Source organism: Oenanthe melanoleuca, chromosome 2, assembly GCF_029582105.1.
Source record: "Oenanthe melanoleuca isolate GR-GAL-2019-014 chromosome 2, OMel1.0, whole genome shotgun sequence".
Lineage (NCBI taxonomy): Eukaryota > Metazoa > Chordata > Aves > Passeriformes > Muscicapidae > Oenanthe > Oenanthe melanoleuca.
This window is the reverse complement of record NC_079335.1, coordinates 89,696,382-89,715,367: the sequence shown is the minus strand read 5'-3', so window position 1 is coordinate 89,715,367 and position 18,986 is coordinate 89,696,382. Positions and strand designations below refer to the sequence as shown.

Genomic DNA, 18,986 nt, shown 5'->3' with positions numbered 1-18,986 from the left:
CTTCCAGGACAAGGCAGATCTTAATTCCTCCACTATCCAGCATAAGTGACATTTTCTCTTCAGCTATTCAGTAAATTTCCTGGTACAAAGCACCATAAGTGGTGCCTTAATGGCATGAACAGGACACAAGGGCTGGGCTGCTGCAGCCATCTACACAGGAGCCCTTGTTTGCACTCACTGGCTTCTCTGTGCCTCTCCTCCCACCACCAGGAAGTCTTGACATGACCAAAATTTACAGCACTTATAACACACCACGCTAACTGCAAATTTTAATTAGAGAATTTGCCTCTGGTGTAATGCAGCAATAAAGAGAAAATGGGTGTCTCTGCTTTCTTCTGAGCACCTCTGTACGCAGGCAGGTATGGACAGACCCGAGCTTGCTCCAAGCTGGCTCCCAGTTGAAAGCTGTGTAGGCACAGCATGCAGTGCACAAGCAATTAAGCCCTGCACTCAACACACCTCAGCTTGCCTAGATGACTGCAAATAGAGATGAGAATTGGGCCCCTGTAGCAAAGGAAAAAAACACAAACCAAAAAAAAAACCACCAACCAACAAAACCCACACCTTTTCTTTACGTCTAACACTTGTTCACACTTGCCCTAACAAGCTTGCCAGTATTGGCCTTGTCTTCTCATAGGTGTATGCTTTTAGAGGATTTTTTTTTTTTTTTGTGGCTTGACATTCATTATATTTAGGTCATTTGCAAGTATTAAGCTATCATCTGCACAGAGATGATGGCAAATATAACAGAAGTAATGCTAAGAGAGGATAAACCACAGTGGGTAGTGGATTATAACAAGGAACCAGTGAAGCCTGGATGACCCTTATCAGGGTGAGCCACCTCTTGCTAACACCTCTAAATTAAGGTTTACCACTTCTGTTTTACTCTGGCTATTTTAAAAAAGAACCACAGAAGAACAGCATGAACAAAGGAAAAACAAGCAGTGCAAAACCAACAGCATCTATTCTTTTTATTAGGAGATTTACCAAGTGCCTAACCAGTCAACAATCAAATCACTAAGACAACACAATAAAATTGTAGTTATTTTTTGAAGACTAGAAATTTTAAGTACTAGGTAGCCTATACTTCCGTTGTCTGCCTCTTTTACCTCCTGTTTGGGTGATGTTACTGGAAAAAATGAAAGGTTAGGAACAGCAGGGTTCTTATTAAGAGCAGGCTTAGCAGAACTGACTTCTCCTCAGTACCCCAGAACCACATGAAGGCATCCATCTCCAGGCAGGATGTCAGACTTTTCTCTTTGCTGTTGTTTCACTAGCTGAGCAGGAGCCAGGTGATTTCCAGCTCTAGCCTGGGGGTAAGTAGCCTTCTCTGCCCCTCCCTCAGCTTTCCTACCCTGCCAGGCTAGTCTTCCCAGCAGGGCAGCTACCTAGCGGGAACTACTGACTCCAGCCTCCAGCAGGATCCCGCAAGCCCTGCTCACCATCATCCCCACCTCCCATCTCTGCAGCAGGAGGTTTGTGGAAGTGCTTTGTTGGGCAGACAAGCCCCAGAGGCAGCCCAGCTGGCAGATGTCCTCCACTCTCAAGGAGGGTATTTGGTTGAGCAGCACAACTTTGCTTTTTATTTGATTCCTGCACCCCACCTGTACTGCAGAACATTAGAGAGCTGCCTTTGATCTATCTACACTTTCCTACTTTCAGGCTCAAGTTTAGCAAAGATTATCCCCTAATGCATGGTACCAACTCATGATTCTGAGCTGTCATTATTGGTAGAGAGGAAAAGCACCAGAGACAAATAGATAAACTTCAGGGAGGAAGAACATGTGTTATTTCAGTAAATTCATCAGAAAATATTAATTAGTTTGGGAAACCCCCAGATTTAAAAAAAAAAGGAGTAAAAAAAATCTCTTTCACTTATGGCAAAGCCGAGAGAACATAAGTCCTGAATACCTTTTCCTCTTTTTCCCTTGTCAGCAAGACTGGGATAGAGCAGGTCAAGCAGCAACATAACAACTTTGCATGCTGTTGGGCTGCTATCCAAAAAACAAGACAGAATATGAATGTAACCTGATTTCAAGTGGATCTGGGAGAGCCTTAATGCCAGAGTTTGTATGCCATCTTTGTAATTACTAAGATCTCAGACCAGCCCTTGTTTCTGAGTACTGGCCTAGATTAGCAAGTCACCTGAAAGTTTACAGTAGGAAAACCATATGGATGTATTCCTGTAGCTACATGTGTCCAGTAATTAAGGCACAGGTAAGCAATAACACATGCCCACGGCATCATACGTGGTGAGGCACGAGGCTTACGTGCAAATCTTATTATGACTTCAGACTTCAAAGAACCTTACTGCTCAGACAAAATTGGTAGCCTACTTCCCTTGTAAAACACACATAAGGAACTACTGCTGTAAAACACTTAGAGGTGTTGATATAACAGAAGATTTAAAGTGTGGGTACCAGAACTGTGAAGGGGGGAGTAGCATCTTAAAATATTTTCCTATATTGTTTTACTGGGAATGCACTTTAAAGTAGCGGCCAAAACAAAGCATCACTTAACTTTAAAAAATGCCAGTTTCATGCCAATGCCTGAAATCTGGTTGCTTTGCAGGCACTTTAAGCTTATGTTCCCCTCTGAGAAACTAGTTTTTTTCTAATACATCATCTACTTGATTGCTTTCAGACCTCTAATCAATCAAGAAATCCCACCCCAATCATGTGATAAGCAGCTGACATTTGTGCATGATAATTTTTTTTTTAATAAATCAATAGTGAGTGTTTCCCTTTTACATGGCTTTTTCAAAGTTGCATCACATTTTACAAAAGTACATTTTTATGAAGATTGGTCTCTAAGTGAATAGCACCAACTTCAAAGCAAATGTTTCTACGAGGGCTGTTGCAACATTCTAGTTCTTACAGGATCTCCAAAGCTGCAGAGTGACCTAGGAGGCAGCCATAATGAGACACAGACAGTGAATAAAGCACTGATTCAATTATGTTGTTTGATATATGATGACCTCATCCACTGCTGTTTATACTACTATAGTGCTTGAAATACTCTATCGACATATGGGAAGGCACAGGCTCCAGCCTGAAGAGCTTACAGCCTCCAAGACAGAAACCAGATGAAGGGTGTTCTCTTCCTGTAGCTCACAGTAGGTTTTGAAGCTTTGTTCATTTCCATTGGGTCTCAAACGTGCACTGAATCCTGGAAGCAGGTTACTGAGCCAGCTTGCTGGACAAAATATCCACTCCTTTGATTGCAGAAGAGATTTCTGACATGTGAAATTCTGTGTTCTCTTGTACAACTAACAGTGGCAAGAAATAAACATTGGTGAGAAGGACAGATCTTATAGCTGTTTACAACATTCCCACCAAACTGCTTGAGTTATGGAGATACCTCGTGCCCCTGTGGCAGCTTTGACCCACTGTTGCCTTCTGCTACAAAAAAGAGTAGGGGAAGGAATTAGTACAACTCCATAGATCTTCCACCAAAGCAACTGTGCTGGAACCACCTCCTTCCAGAAAATTAACTATCAAGGCTCAGAGTTTGGTTATATATACATGTATGTCTTATTTTGCACTCCTGGCTAAGATTCCCTGAAAAATATGCAGTAAAGTAACTCTTTATGGTGTTAATGCCATGAAAATCTCCATGAGGAAATGAGTAGTTCTGTATTCAGTGCACCATCTGCCAGCCATGCAGTAAATAAAGCCATACAAGAAATGGTGAGAAACAAAACATCAACAACCTACCCACTCATTAAGCATTAGCCATGCTGTGTGCTGAACAATATGCAGGCCTTGGGGGGTGGAGGGGGAGGGGGGAAGCACGCAATCCTCTAATTAAAGGCAATCAAAATGAATATTTACCAAGGGGATGAATGAGTAGCTTTAAACGCAGAATTTTCTAGCGTCCGACTGCTTGAGTTTGCAAGTTCAGCCCTTGAAGTTCAACCCTGTTCAGTAACCAAAATGCCTAACTTAAGGCATTATTTATCTTTTTTTATTTCTGTAAAGAAGGAGACTCACTGGTAGTTGTCACACATTTACCCTTATTAGGTACACACACCCCTAAAAGGACCATTTCTTTCAATGGTTTCACAGAAACCTGACAAAAAATAGTTTAGAGATTTTGTTTTAAGGTCATTCTGGAATAGCAACAGGGATTCAGTGCATCCTCTCTCTTGTAGTGAGCTTTCTCTGCAACATAGATTTAAAAACTTCTATATGAAACGGAATCCAAGGAGTCCTGATCAGGAGGAAAAAAGACCCAAAGAGTATAATTTAAATACTATACTAGCAGAGAACAATGTGCATATATATATATATATATTTGAAAACATTTCAAATGGTACTCAGAACTTAGCCAATGAGAAAACATTTGTCCAGCATAGCTGAAAAATAGCTGAGAGACACTAACAGTAATGTGTTTTCATTTTCTTTTCAAACTCTGGTACAAATTCAGCTAATATCACTTTGTATGATCTCATACTGGGACAGAAGCCAAAAGTTTCACTTGAAATCTTTGCAGTTATCAGATCTGGAAAACTTTTCAATCACTTAAGTTTGAGAAACATTTAAAAAAAAAAAAAAAGAAAATCAGAGATAAAAGGCCAGGGGCTTGAAACATTTATCACTTCATCATACTCTTCCATTTGATGCTAGGTCAGCATCTTTACAGATACAATAAAATGTTTGCTTTACCTATATTTTGAGTTGTTTTGAAAAAATAAAATAAAATTGATGAATAGACAGGCTTAGAAACAGACACAGAGTAACATGGCCAGGCAATTCATATGGCAATTCACGTTCTTAGCAAGCACGTTCAGGAGTAAAAAGCTCCCAGGCATAAATGGAAATTTCCAATACCTGATTCCAGCAGTGTAAAACTGCAAACACACAGCCACATTGCTTTGGTGTCAGCCTTGCAAGCCCCAGCCCTGACAAACCATGGAACAGCCATGGGATAGTAGATACAGGATAAGTGTGAAGCTCCCAGAAGGGATTGCTACAGCTGGACCTGCTCTTCCCTCCTCTTTTCCATGGAACTGGGGAATCCCAGACCTGCCCCTATTGCAGCTCAGTCAGCACCATCTCCCTTTTACCTCTACCAGGGGCCTGGGAAGCCAGGACAAGCTCCAGAGACTGAGTCAGAGAGAGGCTGAAAGAAGGAAGGCAGTGGGATGCCCAGAAGAGTGTCCTGTTGGAAGCAAACTTTATCAACATATTTTAGTGTCTGCTACAACAGGAATCTCCCAGCTCCATATGACACCACACAGAGACTGAATGAGGAAAGATGAGGGTACTCTTCTGGCATGCATGACACTCCCCAGTCTCCTCCTGATAAAGCAAATACACCACAAACACCTTGCAAGCACAATTGCAACTGAAGGAAAAGCAGACACAAGGTAGAAGTTAATACAACCACAAGCACAGACCAGTCCATACCTTGCCAAGCTGATCACATTTTTTGAGAGAATATGTCAATTTATGAGCTATTAGGTCAGCTTCAGACCTGCTCTGGTTTCAGGCAGGAGTCACATCTTGCCAAGAGACAGCTACCCTCCCCACTACAGGACAGAGGGTACTTATGCAAAGCCCAAATCTTTAAAATATTCACAGCCATTTTAACCTTATCATCAAGTAGTGAATATTCAGGCCAGCATATAGCTAGACTTCATTAGGATGAACTTCAAAATAGAGTTTTAAAACATTAGCTTTTTCTAAACAAGTCAGCATATGAAAGATTAGGGGGAAAAAAACCATCAAGCACCTCAAGACACACTGGGATGTGTTTGTAGGCTGATGGTTACCCCAGGTTGTGTTACCATATGTTGCTCCCTCTTCAAAAAATAGAAAATACAAGGAGTACTACCAAAATGCTTCTATTGCTTTCCCACACTTACATTAAAGCATTTTTTGTGCAGGCAAGCAAATATAGTGAGATTTTTCCACTTCCTTGATGGGAAAAGTGATTTTTCCCATCCAATAAGAGCTGTCATTTATGTCACACTGGTAATAAAAAAATCAAGAAGGCTGGAAATCAAATTTTACCACTGTTAATTTCCTGATGAAGATCCCTACTCTCCCATTAATTTCCAAAACTTCTCCTCAAAACACTTATTTTCTCATTATTGCCTGCACAGTTCTCACCCCCTTGCTCTTTTTCCTCATTCAGAAAGGCTTGGTTTCTGGTTCCCTGCATTTTTCTTCACTTCTCTTAGCTGCAGGGGAGACTCCTCAATACTTGGTTTCAAATACAGCCCACCAAGAAACATCTCTGGAGGGAAAAAATTTTAGATGGCTGAACAGAAAAATTCCTACTCACTTCACTCTCCACTGTATGCCTTCATCCTACTCTCTGCTCTGGAGAAGCCACACAAGTTACTATTCCCATTTGCTTTCCTCCTTCACCCACTGGGCTCCAGATGCTTTTGATACACCACTGACACCCTCTTTGCTTGCTGCCTGCCCTTTTACCCCTCCCAGTGCTGGGATATTCCTGAACCTTGTTGCAGCCTGCTCCTCTCCAACACATATTTGCACCTGCTGCCTATTTCCACTCAGACATTGCCCCTGACAGCTTTAAATCAATAATATCATTGCCTTTTCTCCCTATAGCACCAAAGGCATGTCCTTTGGCTTCAGGGCTGTAGGCTGCATGGCATCATCCTGGTTCTGGCCCTCTGAAGCTGAGACTGCTGTCCAGACACACCTATTGCTTTCAGGTGTTACTTGCTCCCATGTACAAGAGTAAAAGACTCAGAAGGTCACCCAAAGCTGCTTTGGTTGGTGCACCCTCCATTTTCAGCCCTTCACACAATTTAGACAGAATGAATCTAAGCTAGATTCAAGAATTACAAGAATGTTTAAACTAATACAAAAATTCTGCAGTCACTCTGCGAGTTTTAGGGTTCATTTTTATTAGTTCTTAAACATGCCTTGTATCATAACTTGGTGAAAGAGCTGTCTGGTCAGCAACCATGCAATTGAAAACTTGTCCTGTCATGCACTGCTCAGCTCTGGTGCATTCAAAGGACCATATGTATGGTCTTGTGTGTATTGATGCAGAAGTGTGAAACCTCTACCAAAAGCCAGGTATCCTAGGTTACAATGTAAAGATGTGCCCAAAATATGTGTTCTATCACCATCTGCTGAAACCAGGAGGGGCAGTGATTCTTATCTCTGTGGGAGATATCCTCTGCTAATGGGCCATCTGTTAAAAACCAGATGGGGCAATGTTCTTCATCTTTCCCATGACCCATCCCTAATGGGCCATTGAGTCCCACTGTACAATTGATAAAATTGCATCATCCTATTGGGAGATGTTCCAGACAGGGGGAGGAGCTAAGCCTTTCCTACCTAGATAAAAACTGATATTTGGAACACCAAGGCCACCCTTACCCACTGGTTTCCTGAGGACAAGAGCTACCAGACCATTCTACAGGATCACTGCTTCAACAAGACCACTTCATCTGAACTGCTACCACCACCCTAACTAGTGAGGTGTCAGGTTGTATTCTGACTCTGTCAGTGATTTGTCTTTTGTACTATTTTTTTTTTTCCCTATTAAATTGTATTTCTGACTTGGAGTCTCTCACTGGTCTTGCTTTCAAACCAGTACACCAGGGCTTAAAAACCATGTGCTTTTCTAATAGGACTTGTATCTTTTCACTTTGAAAAAGATGTTCTAAGAAGCACAGATCTTATTCATTGGTCAGTATCTGAAGGTGACGTATGTGAGATACTAATTTGAAAGCAATTGGAGTGTCAAGATGTAATTTCCACAGAAAAGTCATGTGCCCTTTTCTAATGATGGCCCCCACCTATCTACAGGCATAGCCAGAGAAAGACAACCAAAGTAAAGTTCCATTTATCCCCCAACAGGGTTTGGACTTGGACTTTCTTTCCTCTCCTCTGTGGGCCGAGCTACAGCCAGGGAGGGAGGCAGGAAGACACATAAGCTTTTTTTTTTTTTATTTTCAGCCACTGGAACTAATTTATTAGCTGCATTCCAACAGGCTTCAGGAGCAGCCTAGGTGTGATATGGACATTTCTGCTGCTGTTTCACTAACAAATACATGCAGGGGTCTAATAAAGCTCCACCTCACACTTTTCTCCAGTAATAGCCTCACTCAGAATCAATTCAAGAAAGGCAAAATTCATTTTGTCAGTTCAGCTTTCTTTGACACTGGGCTAAAAGCTTTCAAGTACAGAACAATTACATCAGAGAGTTGGTGGGGGTGGGAGGGGGTGAGATTTACAGAAAACTCTATTTTTTTAACGGGAACCCTCTTATTACTAAACAGGAACAGTAAATTCTGAAGGTTGGTGTTTGTAATTAGGTGTATCTGAAGTATCTGAAATTTCTTCCATTCTTACATAGAGCCATCTGAATTGTATCTTCCTGTTTTGACTAAAAACCTTCTGAAGTCAGGACTGAGTTAATTATAAACTATTTCATAATACACTCACCCGTCTTTCCCGGAGCAGGAAGAAGGGGAGTCAGAATCCTCCATGTAATTCCTTCAATCTCATTCACACCGACTTCAGAAGTGTAAATCCTCATGTTTCTCTGTGACTCAAGTCTGAAATAAAGAAAAGCAGGACAAAAGCACTTAGTAACTTCATGTTATACACTGATAAAAAATTAAATTATAATAATAGGTGCTTTAAAACAATTTGTTCATACTATATTATGTCCTGTGGATACTCAAATCAAAAACATTGCCTTAATTCAAGGTCAAATGAGTGTAAGATGACAGAAAACACAATGCTTTTACACAACTACACAGCCTTATATTTCAGGCCTTTTCCTGTCCAGCTACAATAAATCCCATTTAGGCACTACAAGTTCTTCAGTCACTGGATGAAGTTCAAAATTTCAGTCAGAATGCTTCCTTACTAGAATTTTTTTTAAACAGGAACACAACCTGGAATGTGCTCTTAAAACACAGCCTTGAGAAATTAAATTTATTGAACATTCATGGTACAAGAAGGAAGCTGAGTTGTGTCAGCAGAAGACAAATCCACTCTCAGACATATATCTTCCTGTTCCCTGCATTCCCACTAGCTTCCAGTGTTCATCTACTGATTTTCCCAAACCATGTCTAAACACACAGCATTTTTATGCAGTATTATTATATATTACACAGTTTTCTCAATCACATCATGTGCATTTGTGTATGCATTTGTATAACCTCGAAAGAAAATCAAGGTAAGCAGGCATTCCTGTCTGAAGTCAGGAAGTTTTAAAGTGCATGTTTGTAACACTGAATCATGCAGCAAGAACTGTGGTCACTAAGGCCTGGCAAATTTGTGGAATCCCTGTGAACAGCATTAGAGATTATTCCAATGCTCAAAAAGTCAAACAAAAGCTGACTTTTGCAAAACCTTCTGAAAATCCTGAGGATAAAAGAAAGGACACTTTGTCAGTGATAAACTTTTGTTATACCCAAGAGTGCTAAGTGCACCTACACTTTTTTTAACAGTATTTCTTCCACACATGGAGTCCAGAATAACTGCACAGAGCTCAGAGAGCTTTGTCTTTGCAGACTTCTGGTGGTTCAGTTAACATCTGGAGCAGACACAGCATCTACAAACACAAATTACAAACTTCTCTAATTCTATGTGATTGAACATAATTTGCTGCATTCAGTTACCTTGCTCAGGAATGTACAGTGCATTAAACCAATAATGGAGAAAGGATTACTGAACTTCATAATTGCAAAGTCCTACCTTAAAAATGCACAGCCTCATGTTTTCTAACTTAAATAAGTAAAATTGAAAAAAAAAATATATACCCTTGGAAGCCCCTGAGGGGTGGAAATCACAGTAGTTTGGGCCCCTCTGGCAGTGACAGAAAAGATGAAAATCTTAGTTTGATTGATTAATTGAATGTAGCATCATAAAACACATTGCTTTAGCAACTGGATCATTTTTTGAGGACCATGGTGAAGTCATGAGCTTCCCCAGCTCAATTAGGCAGGCTCATTATTAGAAGACTTACATATGAAGCAAAGTATGATCTGTAAATGTTCATTACTCACTCCTCATGTACTTTGTGTTGACTGCAAAGAGCATTTCAAAGCCCAGCTGTCACCAATATCTATGATAACTTCTTCAAACACAGAGACACACACCTTGAAATCTGCTGACAGCTGGAGTGAACAAAGAAAGCCAGAAGTTTCAGATAGCTCTGGAAAAATACACTTGAAAAGTATGCTTTGTTGCTCAAGAGTTGTTTTGTTTTGTTTTAAAAAAGGATGGGCTTCAAAACAGAGATGAGTTCTCAAGGAGCAGACTTTGAGGTTCATTCTCAAGCTTGGGTGAGCTGAAACTGAAGGGCACCTTGGTTTCTTTAACTGGCCCTTAATTCTAACAGCATGCTTCAGGTATTTGCCTCATTTTTGTGTGACCAAACATGCACACACAAATCAAATTCCCTTTATCATAAATTCTGCAAAAGAATTTTGTTATTTTTAACATATTCAGAAAAATACCATCTTTATTAAAATTGAAGATGGTCAGACAGGACGCCCAGTTTCATTTATTTTTTTAATGTAACTATGTGCTGTATTTCATGAGGAGATAACTGAATAATTAAATCAAGATACATGGCTGAGACACTGAAGAGAAAATTGCCTTCTTTGTGTAAATTATGCTATTCAAGAACCAATAGTATGCAGTTTTTGATACTTTTATCTATAAGGAGAAAAACTTTAGAGTACTCCAAGAAGCTCAAGCCTTGTTTTCTAAAGCCTGCCAAAGTCATCTGAAATACATATGCCAAACATACACAGCAAAGAGAATGCAGAGCCTTCCTAGCATTTGGGAAAACTTGGGGGAAGAGAGGAGGACTCAAACCAATCAAATAAAACACAATGGAATAAATTGAGGCGCTTTAATACATCTTCCCCCAGAGGATCTTCCTACTGTGTGTACATGCCCATGGGTGTGCACCTGGGAAGGTGTGGGATACAGCCCTGCTGAAACAGAGCCAGCCCCCAGTCACACCATCAGCCAGCCAAGATGATGAAATTCCCTTTTTCCCTGGTTTTCATGCAAGGAAATCACAGAAAGAAAGCATCCTGCCCACCCCAGGGCTGCAGCTGACAGGCAGCCTTCTGTTAGGGTTATGTGGATGGTTTCACACAGGATGGAGACGGGAGTGCCTGCGCAGGGGAACCTCCAGCACAGCCCCCCTGCCCTGGCACCACATTTGACAGGGACCTTTGCACCCTGGGCAGGCAGGGCTGCACAGGAAGGGTCAGGCAGGGCCAGGCACATGCCAGGGTGCACAGAGTCAGCTCATGTGCCCAAAAGAAGCAGCTTCAGATGCAGAAAGTCAGCAAATGCCAATTGCTTTTTAACACAACACTTGCAGAAACACCCACGTGTGCACACACACACACACTGGGGGGGAGGTGCAGAGCATCTCTGCTTTAAAAACACTGTGAACTAGAGTAAGTCAAAGATCAACTGATTGTGAGGTTTTCCTGGAAATGTAAATATACTTCTAAAAAAAAAATCCGTCTTGATGTTCTTTCCTCCTCCAAAAACTGCTATGCCATCCCCCACAACCAGGAGGTTTCCCAAGGGATTATTTTCCCAATCATCACTACCACTAATGATCTTTTGAATGCTGTTTTAACAGGTAAAATCATATCTCTTAGTCAACAGTGCAAAGCTGACATGACCTAGAGTTTGGCTGCATTTCTTCCAAGGATATTATCAGAGAAGTAGCAAATTGAGCCTCAGAAACTTAGAAAAATAAGGAATACTTGCTTGTAGCTATTTCAAGTCTGTCCAATGCAGCCACAGCTTGCTTTTGTGGGGGTGGGTAGAGAGGTTTTGGGGCTTGTTTTCTTAATAAAGACCATAAATAATGTGACCCACAGGGAGCTCAGGAGGGAAGATGGTCTGAATCCCCCTGTCTCAACCCACCACCAAGAAATAAAATAGCGTAGAGGGCAAACTCCACAAAACTGGGTCACATCAATACAATGCCACATATGCCATGACAGTCACCCCCAGTGCCCTATTTCATACTATGACCCCTATCATCCCCCACTAGTATGGAATAGGAAGAAGAACTGTGGTAGCAGGAATCCCTTCATGCCCCATCACAGAGGAAAAAAAAAAAAAAATCAAGATAATCTTGTTGGGCTATCTCCCATAAAAACAAGGAATCACACACAGAATGCTGAGTTGGAAGGGACCCACAAGGGTCATCAAGTCCAACTCCTGGCCCTGCACAGCACAATCCCAAATAGCTACAGCATGTTTGCCCAATCTCCTCCTGAGCTCTGTCAGGCTTGGTGCTGTGGCCACTCCCCTGCCTGCCATGTATGCCCTTGGCTCAGAGCACAGCACAAACCCAGGGGCCAGGATGAATGAGACAGCCCAAGGGCCCCCAGGGATGGGGCTGCCCCAGGCAAAGCGCCAAGAAAACAGGGCTGCAAGAAATTCCTCTCCTGGGACATCCCTGGGGCACCTAGCCAAGGGCTCAGGGCAAAGTTCAGGTTAGAGACAGAGCCAGGTGGAGAGAAAAATAAAGTGTGGGGGTTCAAGGGAGTCATGGCTGCAGGACCTCTCTCCCACTGAACTCATCTGCATGAGGGTGAGATGGAAGCTGTAATCTGCCCCTCACAGCTGCCACTGCAGGTTGCAAATACCTTCAGACAGGCATCATAAACTTCATTACACCTGGCTAGCCTCAGGTTTTTAGTGCAGCATCCCAAAACACTAGCCCCTCCTGCTCCCCATCTCACTTTTGAAAGAGAAAAAAAAAATATTATATATATATATAATAATCTAATCTAGCCTTCCAAAGCACAGGGGCCACAGCTGCTGAGAGAGCTGAGCAGGTACCAAGGGGTCCTGTCTGCCAGCACCTGTGTGTGAATCCCAGCCCTGAGACCATCCCACTGGGGGTCTCTCCCCACCCACTCAGGGGTCTCTATATCCTATATCCTATATCCTATATCCTATATCTATATCTATATCTATATCTATATCTATATCTATATCTATATCTATATCTATATCATCTATATCTATATCTATATCAGCATTGTGTGTCCCACTTACTCAACTCCACTGCTGCAAAAAGAGCTCTGTTTCTCCAGGGCTTCTCCATGGGAAGCTTAAGGCTGAGAGGAAGGCATGCATGCCCAGCTGCTTGCTATTTTTAAGCTGGCCTGTTATGCATTTATAAGGGCATACCTTGCCTTATCTGCCACTGCAGTGCTGGTCACTGTCCTGAATTGCCAATCCAACCTCTTTGGCTGGATTGACAGAAGCTTTGCATTATGTAGCTTTTCATTGGAATCGACTTAAAATGGAAAAAGGTGATCTATTTTCCTTTCTCTCATTTTCTTCTTAATTAGAAGATTTCTTTTTTTCAAATAAATCTACAATATATATGGAAACACACACATTCCTTGGAAATTAACTCTAAAGCTGGTCATTAACTGTGAAACAAGCCTGCCATCTGAAATTTTGTTTAAATTTAAAATAGACTGAAAAAAAGTATTTTGAGTATATCTTCACATGAAAGTCCGCCAAGATTTGGTCACTAAATCCAGCAGAATAGAAAGCCATGAGTAGAACTGGGGACATTGCTCCTTTCAAATTAAAGACTAGCACCTCCATGTCTGGGGGAAGAGTTGCACAGCCTCCACAACTTGCCAGCTAAATATCTGTTGTGGTATTTGCTCTGTTTTTTGCATTTTTTACATCTTAGGTATAATCTGAATAACAACTATTAATGGACAAGGGCTTAATAAAGGAAATAATATTTTACCTATGCTGATGACAGGAAAAGACATCCAACAATGTCAGCACTCTTAAATCTTTATGCACTCATAAATGCCTTTTTCTATCAAGTTGTAGCACAAACATGACTCTGAGCAGGTCAGTAAAGTATCCTGCTTCAAAGTGTTCAGAGAAGGGAGAGTGTACACAATACACATAATATTATCTTTTGCACTCATTTTTAACCCTTAAAGAAAACACAGGCAAAAAATTGATAATTAAAACAATTTATTACATTCTTGCAGTTTTCTTTCTTTAAAAAAATATTGACTATGTGCACCAAGCAATATAATGAGCATAGAAACAAAACTACAGTGCATAAGCTTTCAGGTTTCTAGACATTATCAGTGGTCAGATTTCAAAAAGGAAATAGCTTCTTCTGTTCCACAGCTTCCATTTATCTATAAACTTTCCTTATAGATGTAATTAATTCTGGTAACAATTAGTCCATTACACACAGCCCTCAAAAAAATTAGCAGCTACTCAGAAATAAGCTAAAATGCTGAGCTTAATCACAACCCATTTGGGGAAGAAGAACAAATCTGGCATATCTTCAAAGATAAAGTATAAAAATCATGAATATGTCTTGAACTCAGGAAGAGACTATCAGTTGCAGAAGAAAAAATGAGGTTTGTGTAAAAGCTTTTGCCATAACCAGCCTAATACATGGCGTAGGATTTAACAACACACAATTAGGAATATACCTTTTGACACTGTTAAGGAAGCTGCCCTGCATAACTCAAAATTTCTTATCTAATGTTTATTTAGTAGCTCATTTTTGTATAATATTTGATCTCAAATATTCAGTAAAGTCTCAGGATACTCAGACTCCAGCCTTGCGTGCTGTAAAATTAAAAACTAAGTAAATTTCATTTTCTTCCCATCAAAAACCATGACAATTGAAGCAAATTCTCTACATTGCCTCTTGCAATACTTAACATATCAAGTTATTCTTAACCTATCACATCCTGAATCTCACCTTCTGCCATAAGTTATATACTAGAATAGAAATTGCCAGAGATAAAAACTCATAGCCTTCATCTGCCAAGAGCTTTTTAACTTCTAAGACTGGACCAGACACTGTATTATTACCAAAATGGATACTATTTTGATCTTTATTATCTTTCAGCAGAAAAATAGTTAAAATAAAATACCAAATACTAAATACCAAGCATTTCTGTCCCAGAATTCAACACTGCACAGATGAAAGGGACAGTTTATGCTCCTCTGACCCATAGCAAAAGAAATCAAGCCTTGCATTCAGATCATGCTTGGAAATTTTCTCGGGTATTATTACAACAATATATTTCTGTGAAACTCCTTTCCCAACTCTGGTTGGTATTTTCTGACAGAGATCTCACCCATCAGAAAAAAAGAAACAAAAAAACATCATCAGCTGAAAAAAATGTTTTGTGAAAACCCTAAATGCTCAGATTCCCACTGCTTTGCCTGGCTCCCCAAAACAGACTAGGGCATGGCCTGGGCAGAACACAGCTGAGGGGATTTAGAGGCAGACATCCCCAGTTTGCAAGAAGCAATGTCCTGCAGATGTGAACCATGTGCCAAGCACCTTCCATCAAAGGTGGTCTGGGCAGCAGCAGCAGCAGCAGCGATATTTCTGTGGTGCACCAAAACCCCCAAAGCCCACAGATGGAGGGTGAGAAGTGTTTGCAGTTCTGTGTGGAGCAGGCTAGAAGCTGGCATGGAACATGGCTTGGTTTCTGAGTGGGCAGTGGCTTGGCTCCAGCACTGCCAGCAGGTGCATGAGCCCTGTGCTCCCTCTGAGCTGCAGGGCACTCACACTTGGGGATCCCAGCTGGTATTTCCATCTCACACCACATAAAAGCACCAATTCGCTCTGAGATGGCTCAGCAAGCTCTGAAGCAAGAAGCTCCTGCAGACACAGGTCCTAAACTCTCCACAAACCTTTCCTTGCAAAAAAGGAAAAGCTATTCCAACCACCAAGGCAGGAACAGCCAGTTCTGAGGCTTTTGCTTATCGGTCAGTGGTTTAGGGGGCAAAAGAGGATAAAGGTTCGAGGAAGCAGGGGGAAAAGAGGGTTTCTACAAGGCTCAGTTTTAGGTCATCCAGAGTTCAGATTTCAAAAAAACAAAATCATCATGGTGCTTTGCCAAGATGACCAATATTTCTGAAGGAGCTGCTCTTGAAATTATTTTAATAGAACAGACTTAAAAGAACGTCTATATTCAGTATTGGTGCTGGCTCTTGATATTAAAACCTTATCTCTCCTCCTCCCTTCCTGACCCACCATTAAATACAATTAACTCCACTTTCTTTCCAATGCCTTATGCTTTCTTGGCAAAGACCAGGCTGTAAAGCCTATCAAAAAGCAGAGAATGGAGGAAGGAAGGATGAAACACAGCAGGAAAACTGTGCCCAAAGCTGATGATTTGAACACAATTTAGCTTACAGTTAATTCACAGCAGGACTTTTGTAATGTCCTTTATCACCTATGAAGCCACTTCCTCATTATTCATTATCATTACACATAACAAGACAAGGAAAAATGTTTCTGCACAAAATGGAAAACCATTAGCATAGAATCAAAAGTCACAAAGGCTCAATGAATTCTAGAAAAGAAACCAATCCTTGCTTCTGTTCACTAGGGAAAAGTAATACTATATCCCACTGAGGTGATCTGTAGCAAAACCCCTGAAGATCCTGTTTAAAACTTCCTCTGGACCTGTCAAACCTCTCCTCAGAGAGAAATGAAGAAGTCCCATCCAGCCTGCACTCTCCAGTTGACACTCTTGTGTCACACAGAGCACAGAGCTCTCTGTCTGCCCTGCTACATTTTAATACAGGGAAGTAATCTACAAAGAATAAGAGAAAACAGTATAATTCACATTTTGCTCCTTCCTATAACCCTAATCCCTGAAATGCTAATGCATTTCAGCCATAAACTGTACCAAAGACATTTAGCTTACTGGTATTTTTTTCAAGCCATGGGTACTAGAACACTTCTTAACCAAGTGTCATCAAGATCTTCCATAACATTCATTTCTAATAATGCATGATGGAAAATTTGGTTTCACCATCACAGGCAAGAAATCTGCCTCAGTAGATAAAGACAATTAACTCATAAAGCCAAGAGTCAAAAATATCTCAGAGGCAACCACAGGTCAACATGACATTTTCTTTATCTGATCTTGGATTCTGCTTGTACATAGCATAAGGAAAAACACACTGATAACGTTTATGGTGTCTTACTATTGAAATTGCATTTGTGTGCAGCTGTGAGAAAGCACAGGCAGATTGCAAACCATTACCTGCCTTTGCCAGCTGAAGGAATTTACTTTAAATGGAAGTGAATGGAAATGACCTCCACAGAGAATGTTAGAAGCTCACTAAGTCAGAGAGGTATGTGGGAAAGGCAATATGCAAGAAAACAGGCTTTTGTATTTCTACAAAATAACATTTGCAGCTTCAGGGACAGAGCCAAACTTCTGTACACTGATGTCAAAACAAAGACAATTTACCTACATATAAGTAACAACCTCATTGCAAAACCTGGCCATTAAACTTCATCCCTTCTTCTAATCCCCTGTACTATGCACTTTTTTCAACTGACTGTTACTTCTCATTTGACCTGTTTAACCTCACTGTTTAATCTTTCTACTCCCAGACCACTTCTGCTTCTCTCTCAGCTCACAGACAGCCTTCCATTAGAGCTCTTCTCAGCCTGGAGGAATGTTAATTGTTGTACAAATCACCCTGTAGAAGTGAGTATCATGAAAAAGAGCTGAGCAGCAGAAACTCAACCACTAGTCAAACATATTCAACTTTTCCTATCGTTGAACAAAATAGGAAGAGCAGTCAAACCCAGAAGTTTTGTTTTCAGGTAGAAAAAAAGGAAAAATGTAACATGATAGGGAAAAAACCCATAAAACTTCTTTGGAGATGAAACAGCACAATGCAAGCATGCAAGGAAACCACAAAGAGAAATCTTGGCACTGATAAAACTCCAAAAAAACAGATATGATTTGTTAAAAAAATCTAAGAGAAGAGGTTTATTTTTCCTTATTGAGCTATTAATCATTTACCTCAGCTCCTTCTTTCATCTAGACATTGTGAAAAGACCCATTAGTTAAAAAAAGAAAAGAGGCACATTTTTGTAGTATAGTTCTGGTAACTTCAACAGCCCATCATGAACTTCAGTTAAACACACACAGAAGTGGACAAGGACACTCTTCTGCTCGTGCACTCATTGCATGAGCTGTGAGGACAAGCACTACCAGGAATGGAACAAATCACCAAGTAGCTGAGCAATGTCAAGAGAGCTCATGGAGACAGCAAACAGAGAGGCCCACAGAGGTTTCCACAGGAAAAAAAACAACAAGAAGCATTAAAGCAGTTTTGGGAGACCCAGTAGTTAGAGGCAAACCTTTTTTAAGCTCAGCTGGAAGAGCATCCAGCTGCAGGAGATGACAGGAGCCATTACACCAACCTGCTCAGCCTTGTGGCCTCTTCACTGGGCTGAATCCTCAGCCCCTGCCTCCACTTCCTCCCACCACAAAAACCTTTCTCTGGATGCTCTAGGACTTTGTGGCCTCTCTGCAGTCCAAATGAAAGTAATCTGCTCTCCCATTCCTCTCCAGCTACAAGTACTCAACCAGATTTTTAGATTGCTTCTGAGTTTGAGGATGAAAAAAAGGATCTCCTATCTCCTTTGGAGATGGGACATCTCCTGCTGCAATCCACAAGTTGGAACAGATCAGGGGTCCAGATCTGCAGTTCTGACCTGAGCATGAGGCTCTTACAAAGACACTTGGGGCATCAGCATCAGTGAAGAAGCAGAGGGTGAAAGAACATGCTACTAGCATGGCCTTTCCTATATTCTTATACAGAATGATGCCTCAAAGAGAAACAAATATCTAGCTCATGAAAGAACAATTTCCTAATTCCTTTCAGTCTTAGAGAAAGCTTTATTTTACTAATCTTTTTTAACTACTTAATGGGAATCCAGGATATCTGCTATACTTCAATTCTCTACATTCCCTTGATTACAACAGCACTTCCCTGCACAGATCACACCGCACACCCTACTCAGGAACTGACATATCAGGATTTTGGTGGGTTCTGACAGAGTTTAACTTTTTCCCTTTCATTTTCTTCCTTTGAAGTCGTAAAAGAAATACATCTATCGTCTTCTTACTATAAATACAGAAGAGCCCTACATTTCAT

The 18,986-nt window shown here is 41.0% G+C and overlaps 1 long non-coding RNA gene across 4 annotated transcripts in view; it reads right to left on the bottom strand.

Annotated features, from left to right (window-relative positions):
- LOC130250083 (uncharacterized) overlaps positions 1 to 18,986 on the bottom strand; it is a 202,578-nt gene that overhangs the window by 63,960 nt on the left and 119,632 nt on the right. For all 4 annotated transcript variants that reach the window (XR_008839896.1, XR_008839895.1, XR_008839897.1 and 1 more), the window contains exon 4: positions 8,439 to 8,551. This is a non-coding gene — a long non-coding RNA (uncharacterized LOC130250083). The remainder of the gene's footprint in view (positions 1 to 8,438; positions 8,552 to 18,986) is intronic.